Source organism: Dipodomys merriami, unplaced genomic scaffold (genome assembly GCF_024711535.1).
Source record: "Dipodomys merriami isolate MVZ:Mamm:240054 unplaced genomic scaffold, mDipMer1.0.p SCAF_19, whole genome shotgun sequence".
NCBI classification, from domain to species: domain Eukaryota; kingdom Metazoa; phylum Chordata; class Mammalia; order Rodentia; family Heteromyidae; genus Dipodomys; species Dipodomys merriami.
In genome coordinates, this window is record NW_027203270.1 from 19,990,348 (window position 1) to 20,006,861 (window position 16,514).

A 16,514-nucleotide genomic window follows, 5' to 3' on the forward strand; every position below is an offset into this window, starting at 1 on the left:
TTGCCTTGCATGCATGAGGCCCTGGGCTCGATTCCTCAGCACCACATAAGCAAAAAGAAAAAAGCCGGAAGTGGTGCTGTGGCTCAAGTGGTAGAGCACTAGCCTTGAGCTGAAGAGCTGAGGGACAGCGCCCAGGCCCAGAGTTCAAGATCCACAGCCAACAAAAACAAAAACAAAAACAAAAAACAAAACAAACAAACAAAAAAAGAATGCAGCCAAAGTCACAGGGAAACAGAGTACTGATATTGGTTATATGTTACTACATAACACCACAGAAAAATACCAGGGAGAATGCATATATTTAACATACATACAATATACATGACATATATACATACATACACACACAGTATGACATATATACATATTGGCACACATACACACATATAGTAAATATCCTACGCAGGGCACAAGTGGCTCTTGCTTGTAGTCCTATCTACTCAGGAAGCTGAGACATGAGGATGGCAATTCAAAGCCAGTCCAATGTCTCAAAGTGGTAGAGTACAAAAAAGGCAGGGACAGTGCCAAGGCCCTGAGTTCAAGATCCAAGACAAGCACCAGCCAGTATTGGTGGCTCACGCCTGTAATCCCGGATACTCAGGAGGCTGAGATCTGAGGATCACAGTTCAAAGCCAGCTCAGGCAGAAAAGTCTAGGAGATTCTTATCTCTAATAAACCAACAGAAAACCAGAAGTGGTGCTGTGGCTCAAGTGGTAAAGCATTTGCCTAGATCTGAAGAGCTCAGGGACAGTACCCAGGCCCAGAGTTCAAGCCCCAGGACATTCCTGCCTGGACTGGCTCTGAACTGTGATCTTCAGATCTCAGCCTCCTGGATAGCTAGGATTATGGACATACACCACCGGTGCCTAGTTACAAATAACTTTTGGAAGAAAAATGTGTTATAACTATCCAAATTTCCATTACATCGTTGGATTCTGCAACTCTACTTCTAGGAATCTAGCCTATAACACTACTTATATAAGTACAGAAAATAAATACGTATACATGTATATGTGTGTAAATATATATATAAACACAAAAACTGAGCCAGGTACCAGAAGCTCACACCTGTAATCCTAGCTACTCAGAAGGCTGAGATCTGAATATCACAGTTCAAAGCCAGCCCAGGCAAGAAAGTCTGTGAGACTCTTACCTCCAATTAACCACCAAAAACAGGAAATGGTGCTGTGGCTCAAGTGGTAGAGCACTTGCCTTGAGCTGAAGAGCTCAGGGACAGCACCCAGACTTCAAGGCCCAGAGTTCAACCCCCATGACCAACACAAAAAGGAAAAGTTGTTTTTGCATTCATCTAGTGCCTATAGCTGATTAGACAAATTATGGCATTTTCATATAGTAGAAGCTTAATACTCTTATAACCATTAATGGAAAAGTACCTCTAAGATACAAACCTGGAATATAAGATACAAACCCGGAATAGTAGATAAAAGAACCCCAATATATTATGACCTTACACAGAAAATTCTACACAGGAAAAAATCTGGAAGAATATACAACAAACATTTACAGATAACATCTAAGAATTAGTACTTTCAATTTTTTTTATATAGTCCCATTTGTACTTTTCTTTCATATCACTTACAATAAAAGATGTGATTTTAAAATAACATATCTTTTTTAGGCATTGAAATGGCTTTGAGTAAATCTAATCTTTTCTTCATCAATGTATAAATTTCCTTCTCGCCTCTCTTTACACTGTGCCCATATTAGACCCTAATTCTGAACAAAAAAAAAAAATCTGGGGGGGACTGGGAAGGTAGCTCAGTGGTAGAGCGCTTGCCTTGCATGCCTGAGGCCCTGGGTTCGATTCCTCAGCACCACATAAGCAAAAAGAAAAAAAAAGCCGGAAGTGGTGCTGTGGCTCAAGTGGTAGAGCGCTAGCCTTGAGCTGAAGAGCTGAGGGACAGCACCCAGGCCCAGAGTTCAGGCCCCACGACCGGACCCCCCCCAAAAAATAAAATAAAATAAAATAAATTCAAAATCAAACATCTCTGAACTTTTCAAATACATGATGATCACTAATTAAAGCAAACATTTTCCAAATTGAATAAATCTTTATGCTATTGCCAAGGGAAATGAACTGCCTAAATAAACAAATTATTCTGAATCTGAACTGTTTTTGACAGTAAAAATGTCAACAAAAGAATCTGGCAGTTAAAAGTATGAAGGAGGGGTGGGAAGATGGCTCAGCGGTAGAGCGCTTGCCTTGCATGCATGAGGCCCTGGGTTTGATTCCTCAGCACCACATAAGCAAAAAGAAAAAAGCCGGAAGTGGCGCTGTGGCTCAAGTGGTAGAGGGCTAGCCTTGAGCTGAAGAGCTGAGGGACAGCGCTCAGGCCCAGAGTTCAGGCCCCACGACCAGACCCAAAAAAAAGGTATGAAGGAAGTAGTCTTAAATCATAAAAGTGACCTTTATAATAAATCTAAGAGTCAATTCTAGAGCTACGGTGCATGCTCGTAGTCCCAATTACTCAGAAGGCTGAGGTAAGGAGGATCAATTGGGGCCAGAAGTAGTTTTGACGTCAACCTGTGTCACATACTACGACCTTGTCTAAGAATCAAATTTTTACTGGGCACCAGAGGCTTATGCCTATAATCCTAGCTACTCAGAAGGCTGAGATCTAATCACAGTTCAAAGCCAGCCCAGCCAAGAAAGTCTATGAGACTCATCTTCAATTACCCACCAGGAAACTGGAAGAGGAGCTGTAGCTTCAAGAGGTTGAGCGGGAGACTTGAACAAAAAAGTTCAGAAACAGGTCCAGAGCTGAGTCCAAGCCCCACAACCGACAAAAAACAAAAACAAAAACAAAAAAAAACAAATTTCCTAGAAAAATGTAACCTCAAACCAGGTAATCCTAGCTACATTGTTTGAGCCCTAACTGGGGAAAAGTATGGGAGACCCCATCTCAACTGATAAAAAGCTGGGTGGCTGGGCGCTGGTGGCTCACGCCTATAATCCTAGCTACTCAGGAGGCTGAGATCTGAGGATTATGGTTCAAAGCAAGCCAGGCACGAAAGTCCATGAAACTCTTCTCTCCAATAAACCATTAGAAGACCGGAAGTGGTGCTGTAGCTCAACTGGTAGAGCCCTAGCCTTGAGCTGAAGAGCTGAGGGACAGCGCTCAGGCCCAGAGTTCAAGTCCCATGACCAACCCAAAAAAGAAAAAAAAAGAAAGAAAGAAAGCTGGGTGGACATGTGTATACCTGTCATCACAGGAAACATAAATAGAAAGATCATGGTCTGAGCTGTGGTAGACACAAAGCAAGACCCTATTAAAAGAATAACAAAGCAAAAAGAGCTTAGAGTGTGGTAAACACCCAAGGCCTTAAGTCAAAATCCCTAGAGCATCAAAAGAATTTTTTTTAATTTTAAATGTAACCTCAATTGTTTACCTATCATGAATGAGGCCATGAATTCAATCTTCAGTACCTTAAAATATTTGTAATAGCTAGGTATTAAACTAAGGGTTCACACCTGTAATCCCTGCTATTCAGAAGGCTGAGATCTAAGGATCGAGGATAGAAGCCAACCAGGCAAGAAAGTCCATGAGACTCTAATCTCCAATAAACCACCAAAAAGCCAAAGTACAGTTGTGACTCAAGTGTTAGAGCACTAATCTTGAGGAAAAAAAAAAAAAAAAAACCTAAGAGACGGAGCTCAGGGCATGAGTGCAAGCCCCAGGACTAGCACACCCACATATGCACACCCACACCCACACAAAAGAAATTATGGTTTGATAGTTTGTATACAACAGAAAAAAGAAAGAAAAAAAGAATACGTAAGTGCTGGGAATGTGGCTTAGTGGTAGAGTGCTTGCCTAGCATGCATGAAGCCCTTGGTTTAATTCCTCAATACCACATAAACTGAAAAAGCTACAAGTAGCACTGTGGCTCAAGTGGTAGAGTGCTAGCCTTGATCAAAAGCAGCTCAAGGACAGTGCCCAGGAACTCAGGAGTTCAAGCCCTAGTACTGGCAAAGAAAAAAAAAAAAAATACATAAAACCTCTTAGAGAGGCTGAGGGGATGTGAAGGACTACAGAGAGGGCAAACTGGAGATTTTAATTTTAAGGCATGATCTTTCCAATGGGGATGAAGAAAATGGTTGGGGACGCTAAAGAAGGTACTTGTACAATGTGGTAGAAATGCTAAATGCCACCTGCTTTATAACTTTCATTGGCTGTTCTTATGTTAAATTTACCTCATTAATTAAAAAAAGGTAATCTCTACGTTTCCTTTGCTCTTGACTAATCTAAAGGATTTTACTGTTTCTAATTTAACTATCTATTGAAAAGATCTAATTCACACATTTTCCTAGCACTAAAATTCCTCCAAAATTCACTGCATTTATAAATCATTGTGTGTGTGTGTGTGACTAAAAATGTTCTCTTGAAAAAAAATAAATAAAAAAATAAAAATGTTCTCTTGGATGAGCCAATCCCACATATATTTTCTAATCTTTTTTTTTTTTTTTTTGGTCGGTCGTGGGGCTTGAATTCTGGGCCTGGGTACTGTCCCTGAGCTCTTGAGTTCAAGGCTAGTGATCTACCACTTGAGCCACAGTCCCACTTCCATTTTTCTGGTGGTAAATTGGAGATAAAAGTCTCAAGAGACTTTCCTGAGTGAGCTGGCTTTGAACCTTGATCCTCTGATGTCAGCCTTCTGAGTAGCTAGGATTACAGGCATGAGCCTCCAGCACCCAGCTTATACCTTCTAATATAAAAAAACCAAACAAACAAAAAACTAGCAAACTGAAAGGAATATTTTAAATGCTTTAATAATTCATTTATTTACAAATGTGTTTTTCTTCAGAACATGGCTAAATTTTCTATTTTTGAATTTCCAAAACCTATACAATATTAAGTTGCTACATATAAGCAATCTACATTTACAACAATCATATTAACTCTACCTGCTAAGCTTTTTTTATGCACTCAACAAGTTATCTACTATTTGTGAGTGTAGGACAGTGTTCTGAGAACAGGAAAATAGGGAAGAAATTAAAAAGAACTGAGATACACATATGCCTACAAGAACTTATGGAGACTAAATGGACATGCACCTAAATATGGTGTAATTATATAGCAAAAGTGAAGCATCAAGAATTTCCAGAGGGTGGGGCTGGGAAGGTGGCTCAGTAGTAGAGCGCTTGCCTTGCATGCCTGAGGCCCTGGGTTCGATTCCTCAGCACCACATGAGCAAAAAGAAAAAAGCCGGAAGTGGCGCTGTGGCTCAAGTGGTAGAGGGCTAGCCTTGAGCTGAAGAGCTGAGGGACAGCGCCCCCAGGCCCAGAGTTCAGGCCCCATGACCAGACCCAAAAAATAATAATAAAAAAATAAAAATAAAATAAGTTTTCATTACTATAATTCTCAAATTCCACGAAGTGTCACTAGTAGAGTTAACATCAGTTATTTTTGTATAAGAAGATAATCATCAAAGTAGACTAAAAAGCAAACTAATTCCCAGTGATCAGCCTGTCACTGATGTAAATCAGTATCAGTTTTTCAAACTAGATTTTCATTACAGAAACTTAATTTTATGGGGTATTTTTTTTTTTTTTTTTTTTTTTTTGGGTCCGGTCGTGGGGCCTGAACTCTGGGCCTGGGCGCTGTCCCTCAGCTCTTCAGCTCAAGGCTAGCGCTCTACCACTATGAGCCACAGCGCCACTTCCGGCTTTTTTCTTTTTGCTTATGTGGTGCTGAGGAATCGAACCCAGGGCCTCGAGCATGCAAGGCAAGCGCTCTACCACTGAGCCACCTTCCCAGCCCTTATGGGGTATTTTAAATTCAATACTTAAGTTGGATATCAAAGTAGTCACTTATTCTCCATTCACTCTATCAATCACCACACAGAATCATCTCATGGATAAGGAACACTAAGCTGGATATCAAAGCCTGATTTTTACTACTGCCCAACAGCAACAACTTAGGCAAACCTTCAGTTTATTCAAGTATAAAACAAGATAGAATTTTACAAATTAACATTCTGTATAAACAAAATTAATTTGTTTCTGTGATCACTGCTAAGTAAAAATAAAGCAGCACATGGGGAATTTAAACTAAATAGTAAACTAAATAGTAAGATGTTAAGATGACTGATTTCAAATGCAAAGGAGAGAAGGAAACAGCTTGTATAAGAAGATTATCCAAGTAGTATGCTGACCACACAAGCTCCCGGGACAGCAAAAATTATGAAATAGCAGAATAAATGTTCAAGGAAAATAGCTACCACAGAAATACCAAAATAAAAAACAGATGCTCTCTCACGTAATTATTGCTGTTACAGAAGCTTTTCAACATGCCTAAGAACCCATAAGAAGCCCTCATAGAAAAGTTTTGTTTTTGTTATTTTTTGCGAGTTCTGGGGTTTGAACTCAGAGCCTGGGTGCTGTCCCTGAGTCTCTTTTGTGCTTAAGACTAGCCTCTACCACATGTGCCACAGATCCACTTGAGGCTTTTTTGAGTCATTTATTGGAGTCTCACTGGGCTGGGAAGTTGGCTCAGTGGTAGAGCGCTTGCCTTGCATACCTGAGGCCCTGGGTTCGATTCCTCAGCACCACATAAGCAAAAAAGAAAAAACCCGGAAGTGGCACTGTGACTCAAGTGGTAGAGCGCTAGGCTTGAGCTGAAGAGCTGAGGGACAGTGCCCAGGCCTAGACTTCAGGCCCCACCACTGGGCGCCACCCCCCCCCCCTGCAAAAAAAAAAGTCTCACTGGGACTTTTCTGCCTGGGCTGGCTTTAAACCACAATCCTCAGATCTCAGCCTCCTAAGTAGCTAGGATTATAGGCATGAGCCACTGGAACCAGGCGAGAATGCTTCCCCCACACCCCTCTTCTAATTCTGGGGCTTGAACTCAGGGCCTGGGCATTGTCTCTGAGCTTCTTTTGCTCAAGGCTAGCACTCTACCAATTGAGCCACAACCCACTTCTGGCTTTTTCTGTTTATGTGGTACTGAGGAATTGAACCCAGGGCTTCATACCTGCTAGGCAAGCACTCTACCAGTAAGCCACATTCCCAGACCAAGAAATGCCTTCTTAAACATCAAAATTACCTTTTTGTACCTTCAAACCTGAAAAAAAACAAACAAAAATATCAGGTAAAGACTGGATTATTTAAACCTTTAAACCTTTAAAGCATTTAATAATATGCCCTAAACATCACATTTAGTAATATGATATAAAATTCAATGCACATTGAATAAACAAGTGAATGAGGGAAAAATATATGAACCTCTGAACATAATTCAGATCACTCTTTACTACTTGCTTTGTACCATATTCTAATAAAATCCAGTGAGTAAAATAAACATATAGGCAATGGCAGGTACTGTATACCAGCCCATAGATCTAGCTACTTGTAAGCTGAGATATGGGGAACATGTGAAAAGGATACCCTGGGCAACTTATTGATTAAATAAAAAAGAACAGATGAGAGTACTTACATATGAGAGACCCATCATTTCCAAGAACCAGTAAAACTTTGGAATAAAAACTAAGACCACAAAATATAATTAAAACCAACTAACAAAAACACACAAAAGTAACAAATAGACTGACACCTATACTGATCCCTAACCATCCAAGGGCCTTTTAGCTTTCTGAAGCAGATAACAATGGTAAGAAACTCATCGTTTCTCACACACACACACACACACACACACACACACACACACACACACACACACACACACACACACACACACACACACACACACACACACACACACACACACACACACACACGTAAGAAACTCATCGTTTCTCTCACACACACACGTAAGAAACATCATTACACACACACACACACACACACACACACACAAAAATAACCAGGTGTGGTGGCCCATGCCTGTAATCCTTGCTACTCAGGAGGCTGAGATCTGAGGATCATGGTTCAAAGCCAACCCAGGCAAGAAAATCTGTGAAAGTTTCATCACCAATAAAACACTAGAAAACTGGAAGTTGTGCTGTGGCTCAAGCGGTAGAGCGCTAGCCTTGAGCTGAAAGAGCGCAGGGACAGAGCTCAGGCCCAGAGTTCAAGCCACACGACCGACAAAAAAAAAAAAATAATAAAACGAAACAATTTTAAAATTGTAGACTTCCAAACTCAGTCTTGGGGAAAACTGTCTCAGTTACATTCAAAGAAATTAAGTTAATTACAAGTATTTCATTTTTAACAAGGAAGACAGTCCAATTATTATTAAAGTTTTACTATGTTTTTAAAGTCCAAAAGGCATCCAGTTAAAATTATATACTTCTTTAGAAGCTATGGGAAATCACAGCTATTTAGGTATGTCACAGAAGATAACAGGTGTATTATGGGAAATCACAGCTATTTAGGTATGTCACAGAAGATAACAGGTTAACAATAAATGTGAATATTTTTCTAACTATGTTTACTCATTCCACAAAAATTTAAGGTGTCAATATCCTTTACATATACACATACACACATAAGGCAGGTGCCTTAAACACAGATCCAGAAAAGATCCTATCCTGCCCTCCAGGATAGAAGTAGAAAGTAAAGTAGAAAGTAAAGAATCATGACAGATTTGCAGATAAAGTACTACAGGATCCCAAAAAGCTGTTACCACTACCACCCAGCAATACAACCCTTCAGATTTGTTTAACAATTCCTATTAGCTCATTTTAGACAAACAGGCCAACTCTATGAGGGCAAACAAGCACGACATTTTCCCTAGATGAGGGAATTAAAGCACAAAATAGGTACAGTTAATTACAGGAATAATCAGAACTCAAAATTATATTTTCTCTGGGGAGTAGTTCAAAATACAGCAGCTCTCTTCCAAAAGGAAAGGGTATGTTAGTATGGCCAAGCAATCACTTCCCAGTATGCATATTTTATACATACATACACATATACATACAAAGACACACACCTTGATTTTCATTAACAGGTGTGCTTAAGGCAAGGCAAAACAACCGGGAACTATAATTGCTAAAGTTCCAAGAAGTTTCAACAGAATGAGAAAATAATCTCTTTAATCTGCAATTTTACATCTAGTATCTATTTCAAAATCTGTCAAATCCTAAGAAAGTACAAAATGGTTCATTCAAACTATTTATGATAGAGGACACCAAAATATTTCCAAGAACATTATTAAGAATAAATACAAGGGGCTGGGAAGGTGGCTCAGTGGTACAGTGCTTGCCTCCCATGAATGAGGCCCTGGGTGCACTTCCTCAGCACCACATAAGCAGAAAAAGCCGGAAGTGGACCTGTGGCTAGAGTGGTAGAGGACTAGCCTTGAGCGCCCAGACCCAGAATTCAGGCCCCACGAGCAACAATAAAATAAAATAAAAAGTAAAATAAATACAAGCCAGATACCAGTGGCTAAGTAAGATCTGAGGACCATGGTTCAAAGCCAACCTGGGCAGGAAACTCCCTAAGACTCTTATCTCCAATAAAGGTAGGAAATGGCGCTGTGGTTCAAGTGGCAGAACGTTTGCCTTGAGCAAAAGAAGCTCAAGGATGGTGCAAGGGCCCAGAGTTCTAGCCCCAGAACCGGCAAAAAAAAAAAAAAAAGGAAGAAATACAGTAATGTCACAAACTGAATTATTCATCTGTATGCATCAAGATATACTGAACAAATGAATGGACATGTGTGGGTCTTTAAAATCCCAGGCCTCTTGTTTGCACACAGCTCTATTCAATCTCCAATCATAGTCTCACCAGGGTGCACACGAGGTATGTAAATTTCCATATAATTAGGGTGTAATTAAGAAATCTGAGGCAGGTGAATACACTAATCCCAAAGATTAGAATTACCCATAGTACTACTCTTCTAGGTTAACTCTTGTTGAAGAAGCAACTGTGGTATGCAACTCTGACATTTCCTGAACAAAATACTTTTTCTAAATTCACTTATTCCCATCCACCCTTTAATACATGACTGCTTCTGACCCAGTTCGTTCAAAGAATTTGGTATCCTCTCCGTTGACATCTCAATCAATTATAGCTTCTCAAATTCCAGTCCCCCCCCCACCCAAAAATAGGAGGTTCACGGCCCACTTGGCACATTACACCACCAGTAATAATCGGCGGAAGGGACAGCGTTCTTATCTTTGCCATCTCCAACACCACCCACCCTTCGCCATTACACCCTGCTGCTTAGTGGGCTTAGAAAGGTGAACTAGTTGGTTCTTCACACACTTGTCCAACGCTGTCACCCTCCCCAACCTCCTCCACACTCCCAAGGCGGCCACCAACTCCACCGCCGAGGGAGCCCAGGCCCGCCACCGGCACGACCCCTCCCAGAGACTCCCAGCCCAGGCGTCCTCCCGGGTCGGGCTCTGCACCCACCCTCGCCGCACACACCCGGAACGGGGCGGCCGGGCCGCAGCCGCAGCCCCATTCTACCTCCAAACTCCAGAAGCCTCCCCACTCGTCCCGGGCTCCCGGCGCGCCCAACTCATCGCTGGGCGGATGAAGAGGTAGTGGGGCGGCTACGACTGGTCCCAATCAAGGTGGCCGTACGAGGCGCCGTCCGGCCGAGAAGCAAACGCCTGAGGGCGGCCGGTGCGCGCAGAGTCCTCCGAAGCCCCTAAGGCTGAACCGGGGGCCTGGAGGCCGGGGCTGTGGGCCCCAGGGCCTACTCACCCGGAGCTGGCGGGGCGTGGGAGCCGGCGTCCCCGTTCCGTACGGCCTGAGGAAAAGGGCGCGGCCCCGGCGCGAGGCCCTCTGCTGGGCCCTCGCTCGGAGCGACGAGCCGGGCGCTCACTCCAGCCGCCGTCGCCGCTATTGCTGCGGCTTCGCCACCTTGGCCGCCATCTTGACTCAACCCCCTCCTTTCCCTCCCCCCGCGCCCGGCGGCCTCGGCGAAGGCGGCTCCGACGCCGGCTCCTCCTCCTTCCGGAGGGTTGGGAGGTGGGCTCCCTCCCCTGGCCGCGCGCCGCTCCTACCTCGGCCAAGTTTCTTAGGTCTCTCCGTGCCAGTTTCTTTCGAGTTTCCCCTCAGCGGGGCGGCGGCGGCGCTTCCCCTCAGACGCCAAGGGGACCGGGCAGTGCCGCCCCCGGCCCTGCCGAGCGCGGCTGCCATCGTGCCGCTGGCCTGGGACGCTGCCGCGAGGCGGCCACGCCGCGCGCTCGGCCCTCCTCCCGGGCGTGGGAAGCCGCGGGGAGTCTGGCGCCCCCACCTGCGGCGCCGCGGGCCCAGCCCCGCGTGGCGCGGGCGCACGTCCACCACCTACCCGGAGTCCTCTCAGAGGCCGACTGGTCCCCGAGGTCGCGCCTTCGTCTACGATCGCGTGAGGGGCTGCTGCGCTTTATCAAACGGTGGCCGCCTTCCTGTCACCATCCGCATTCCAAAACAAAAGAAAAACGTGGTGGGCTGGAAAACTTTGGTCTGGATCAAGGGCTGTCTAACCATCTATAACTACAAAAGATAAAAAACGAGAGGTCAAGTTGCTAGAAATGAGTTGGAGAGCGGAGGGAACTCTTTCCCGGAGATCAGGGGTTCGCCTTTAAAAAATGTCCCCTAGGAGAGAGATTAGCAGCTCTGAAAGCGAAGCCGGCAAGAAGACTTGCTGGACGCTGTGGAAGACGGAGCTAACACGGTGTTGGAAGGCTTCCATTTCAACCACAAGCCTTTCGGTCTCACCACTCGCACTTTAGGGCGGAACGGAAGTTCAGCGGGTAAAGTTTTACTGCCGGAACCAGGGCAGCCGCCCTTACCCTGCGCAGGCTCCGTGCTACTGCGCAGGCGCCGCGCTACTTCGCGGTATGGAAGTGGTGTGAGTTTTGTGTGTGGCGATCGCTGTCCTGACATGGGGTTTGCTCTGGGTTTGGGACTCGGCAGAAGGAAGGAAGACTCGGGAGCAGGCAGGCCTCTTAGCAGCCGAAAGCCGAGCCCTCCTGGTGATCGCACACCCGGACGATGAAGCTATGTTCTTTGCTCCCACAGTGATAGGCTTGGCCCGCCAGAAGCACCGGGTGTCCCTACTCTGCTTCTCCGCAGGTAGGAGGCCATAGACGGGGCGCTGGAAGCTGGGGCTGTAGAGGGTTTGAGATACTGAGCAAGCTCGGTCTACTCTTCCCGAAGGGATTTCTGTTGTAGGAAGGAACAAAAGTGAGCGATCTGCTTCCCAGGTACTTTGGGGGGGGGCGTCCTCAGCATGAGTACCCCACTTCCCTCCCCCCCCCTTAGTAGGATTAAGGAGCCGGAAAGTAAGCTGCTGATCGATCCTTTGGTTCCATTCAGTACCTGTGTTTCCCCCCCAAGGAGCTTATTTGTTGATACTAGGGAACCTTTATTTGCAAAGGGTCAAGAGCAGTCATCTTCCTTATGTTGTACTTTACACCAAACTACCTTGCTGTACTGGGCCTGCTTGACCTTTGAGATTTTACTTCTAAGAACAGCACAGAGGGCCTTGCATGCTCGAGGCCCTGGGTTCGATTCCTCAGCACCACATTAAAAAAAAGCCGGAAGTGGCGCTGTGGCTCAAGTGGTAGAGCGCTAGCCTTGAGCTGAAGAGCTGAGGGACAGCGTCCAGGCCCAGAGTTCAGGCCCCACGACCCGACCCCCCCCCCAAAAAAAAAAAAAAAGCACAGGATCTTTCTTTTACTTTGAAAAATGCTTGTGTCTCATTGGAGGAGTTACTCAGATGCCTACTAGAAAGTAATTCTGTAGATGATTTTAGGGGTCATCCCCATCCAACATTCAGGGAAGGAGCCTTTCAAATAATGTCTTGTGATAGGATATAGGGGGAAAAAATCTGAGAAAAATGTTAACCATGATACTTAATGATGATAATTACACAACTTTATAACTGAATAAACTGAACTGTATACATACAATGAGTGAGTTCTATAATGTCAAATCATAATGTAATAAACTTTAAAAAATTACTCATGAGCTCTTCCCCTTTGGTTTTGTGTAGCTTACTCTATACAACTTTCACAGAATTTTTTTTTTTTTTTCCTGGTGCCAATCAGGGACTTGCTGTCCCTGAGCTTTCTTATGGCACAAGGCTAGCACTCTACCACTTGAGTCACAGCTCCACTTCCCGCTTTTTAATGTTTAATTGGAAACAAGACTGGCTTTAAGTTGTGATCCTCAGATCTCAGTCTCCTGAGTAGCTAGGATTACAGATGAGATGTGAGCCACCCAGTGGAAACTCCATTTTAACAGAAGAAACTGGGCATGGGCATACTCATCTGTCATCCCAGATATGATGGGAAGAATAAAATAAGTAAGTCACCATCCAGGTCACACTGTCCAGTGGGACACTGTCTCAAAAATAACCAGGGCACAAAAGGGCTGTGGCTCAATGATAGAGCACACCCCTAGGAAACATGAGGTCCTGAGTTCAAAAACCCCAATACTGCCCCCCTCCAAAAAAAAAAAAAAATGTCAGCAAAGCACAAATGATGCAGGCCTGTAGTGGGGAGGTTGAAGCAGGAAGAGGATGTGGGCCCAGGAGTTCAAGGCCAGTTTGAAAAATGAAGACCAAAGAGAAATTCCACAGGGACAAGGATTGCCTGTGAAACAGTAAAAGAGAAGCAAGTGTAAAAAAAAAAAAATGCTGTAGTAGTAATCCAGCCAGTAGTAATAATCTGACAGAATATAGGATGGGAGTAATCAACAAAATGATGTGTTCTGAAGAGCTTGGTATTGAAAATACTTGTTTTAATTTCACCCCTGGACACTGTTGTCACTCATACACAGTTCTCATTCCATTTTATATAAATATGCCTGCCATATTGAGAAATAGACATTTCTCAATGTGTTTGGCCTTGTTGTGACCATCTGGAAGTCACAGATTCATGCAACTAAGAAAAAGCATTTCCATAAGTAAAATTGGTAGGGATGCACACCTTTGGGGGAATCATGAACAGCATACCACTCCCAAGTATGGCTAGATGGATTGAGAATAGTACATGGCAATGTTTCTTGATTTTGACAAAAATGTGTGCTCAATTGTTTTTCAATTTTGGTGCCAGTCCTGCGGTGTGAACTCAGGGCCTGGGCACTGTCCCTGAGTTTTTGTGTTCAAAGCGAGGGGGGTTGCTTGTTTGTTTGTTTTTTGATGGTTGAATATAATTGAATATAAGAGTCACAGATGTTCTATCCTGAGCTGGCTTTGAACTATGATCCTCATGTATCAGCCTCCTGAGTAGCTAGGATTACAGGCATGAGCCACTGGAGCCCAGCTTAATTTTTTTTTTTTAACTTAAATGTCTTTTAAAAAATTATTTCATCTGAGCTGGGCAGCCTTGAGCTCTGAGCTGAAATGCTGAGGGACAGTGCCCAGGCCCAGAGTTCAAGCTACATGATGACAAAAAAAAAATTCATGTTTTAAAGATAGTTATGTTTTATGTTGATCACTTGTAATTGAAAGGTTCTTATTCAATGAAAAAAATCTAGTTTCCTTTTTGGATGATTTTTAAATTGTGTTAAAATATACAGAATTCAAAATTAATCATTTGAAACATTTAAAGTATTCAGCTGGGTAGCAGTAAAGGCATTCATAAGATTGTGTAATCATGACTTCCATTTCATCATTCCAAACAGAAACTTTATACCTCATTAGGCAATAGCTCCAGTTCCTTCCTCTGGCTCTCTGACTATTACCATTCTGCTTCACACCTTTGATTTTGACTACTATAAGTTCCTCATATAACTAAAATATTACAGTGACTTATTTTAAAGTTCATCAATATTGTAGCCTATATCAGAAATTTTCATGACTGGTTTTTATTTTGTTTTGGTTTTTGTTTGTTTTCATGTGCCAGTCCTAGGCACTGTCCCTGCATTTATTTGTGTGTGTGTGTGTGTGTGTGTGTGTGTGTGTGTGTGTGTGTGTGTGTGTGTGTGTGTGTGTGTGTGTGTGTGCGTGCTCAAGTCTAGCACTCTACTACTTGAACCACAGGTCCACTTCCAAGTTTTTGGTGCTTAATTAATGCTTAAATGGACTTTCCTACCCAAGCTGGCTTTGAACCACAATCCTCAGATCTCAGCCTCCTGAGTAGCTCGATGAGATATGAGCCACCAGTGGCCAGTTTGCATTTAAAAAAATAGTTTTTGTCAGTCGTGGGGGCTGAACTCAGCCTGGGCACTGCCCCTCAGCTCCTCAGCTCAAGGCTAGCGCCCTACCATTTGAGCCACAATGCCACTTCCAGCTTTTTCTGCTATTGTGGTGCTGAGGAATCAAACCAGGGCCTAATGCATGCAAAGCAAACACTAAGCCACCTTCCCAGCCCCTCAAAAAAATTATTTTGCTGATCCTGGGGCTTGAACTTTGGACCTGGCACTGTCCTTAAGCCTCTTTTGCTCAAAGCAAGTGCTCTACCACTTGAGCCACACTGGCACTTCCAGCCTTTTTGAGTAGTTTATTGGAGATAAAGAGTTTCATGGGGCTGGGAAGGTGGCTCAGTGGTAGAGTGATTGCCTTCCATGCATGAGACCCTGGATTCACCTTGAGCTGAATTGCTCAGGGACAGCGCCCAGGCCTAGAGTTCAAGACCCAGGACTGATAGAAGAAGAAGGATGAGGGGGAGGGGGAGGGAGAGAAGAAACCTGAGGTCTGAGTTTAAGCTCCATGCCAGCACAAAAAAAATTTTGTCCGGGGCGCATGTGCGTGCGTGTGTGTGTGTGCGTGTGTGTGTGTGTGTGTGTGTGTGTGTGTGTGTGTGTGTGTGTTTTAAACGTCACCAAACTGTTTTCTACAGCAGCTGCACCATTTTACTTTCCCCCAGCAGTGCACTGTGATACCAACTTTACATCCTCATCAGTGCCTGTAATTTTCTTCTTTTAGAACTATAGTCATCCTAGTGACTATGGAGGAATATTGTACTGTGGCTTTAATTTACATTTTCTTAATGACCAGTACTTATGAGCATATTTTTATGTACTTATGGAGCATCTGTTACATTCTTTTTGAGATTGTCTAGTTAAGTTGTTTTCCTGCTCTTAATTCTAGTTTTTTCAATGATACTTTTTATTTTTTTTTAATTTTGTTTTATTTTTTGCAAGTTCTGGGGCTTGAACTCGGGCCAGAGCACTATGCTGAGCTTTTTTGCTCAAGGCTAGTGCTATACTATGTGAACCATAGCACCACTCCTGGTTCTTTTTAGTGGTTATTTAGAAATGAGATTCCTGCTCAGGCTGTCTATGAACCACTATCCTCAGATCTCAGCCTCTTGAGTAGCTAGGATTATCAATATAAGCTAATCTGAACTCTATAGATATATTCTAAAATAAGTGTGTCCAGTTCTTCTGACTGCAGCTTGGAAATACAGGCCTCTGGGTTTCATTAACACTGTTTCTGGCCTTTCTCTTTCCAGCTAAAGATTGGAGGTAACATTTTGCTGTCTCAAATCTGTGGTTCACTTCACTGTTTCCTGTTAGTCCCTGACATCCTCCACTAGTTGTGTTCTTGCTTTTCTAAGTATTTTACATAGTTTCTAATATCTTGGATAGACTTTAACACATACCTAAACTCTCTCTTTTTGTTTTAAAAAAATGCTGATATTCCTGA

General features: G+C 43.5%; 1 protein-coding gene across 14 annotated transcripts in view; it reads right to left on the reverse strand.

Annotated features, from left to right (window-relative positions):
• Ncor1 (nuclear receptor corepressor 1) overlaps positions 1 to 11,309 on the reverse strand; it is a 171,303-nt gene extending 159,994 nt beyond the window's left edge. For 7 of the 14 annotated variants that reach the window (XM_070027634.1, XM_070027639.1, XM_070027640.1 and 4 more), the window contains exon 1: positions 10,637 to 10,832. The gene's annotated coding sequence lies outside the window, so the exon portion shown is untranslated. Of the gene's footprint in view, positions 1 to 10,636; positions 10,833 to 10,938; positions 11,014 to 11,225 lie in introns of those variants that run through there. The other 7 variants (XM_070027642.1, XM_070027644.1, XM_070027641.1 and 4 more) reach the window with 4 other exon arrangements.
• Positions 11,310 to 16,514: the final 5,205 nt, after the last annotated feature.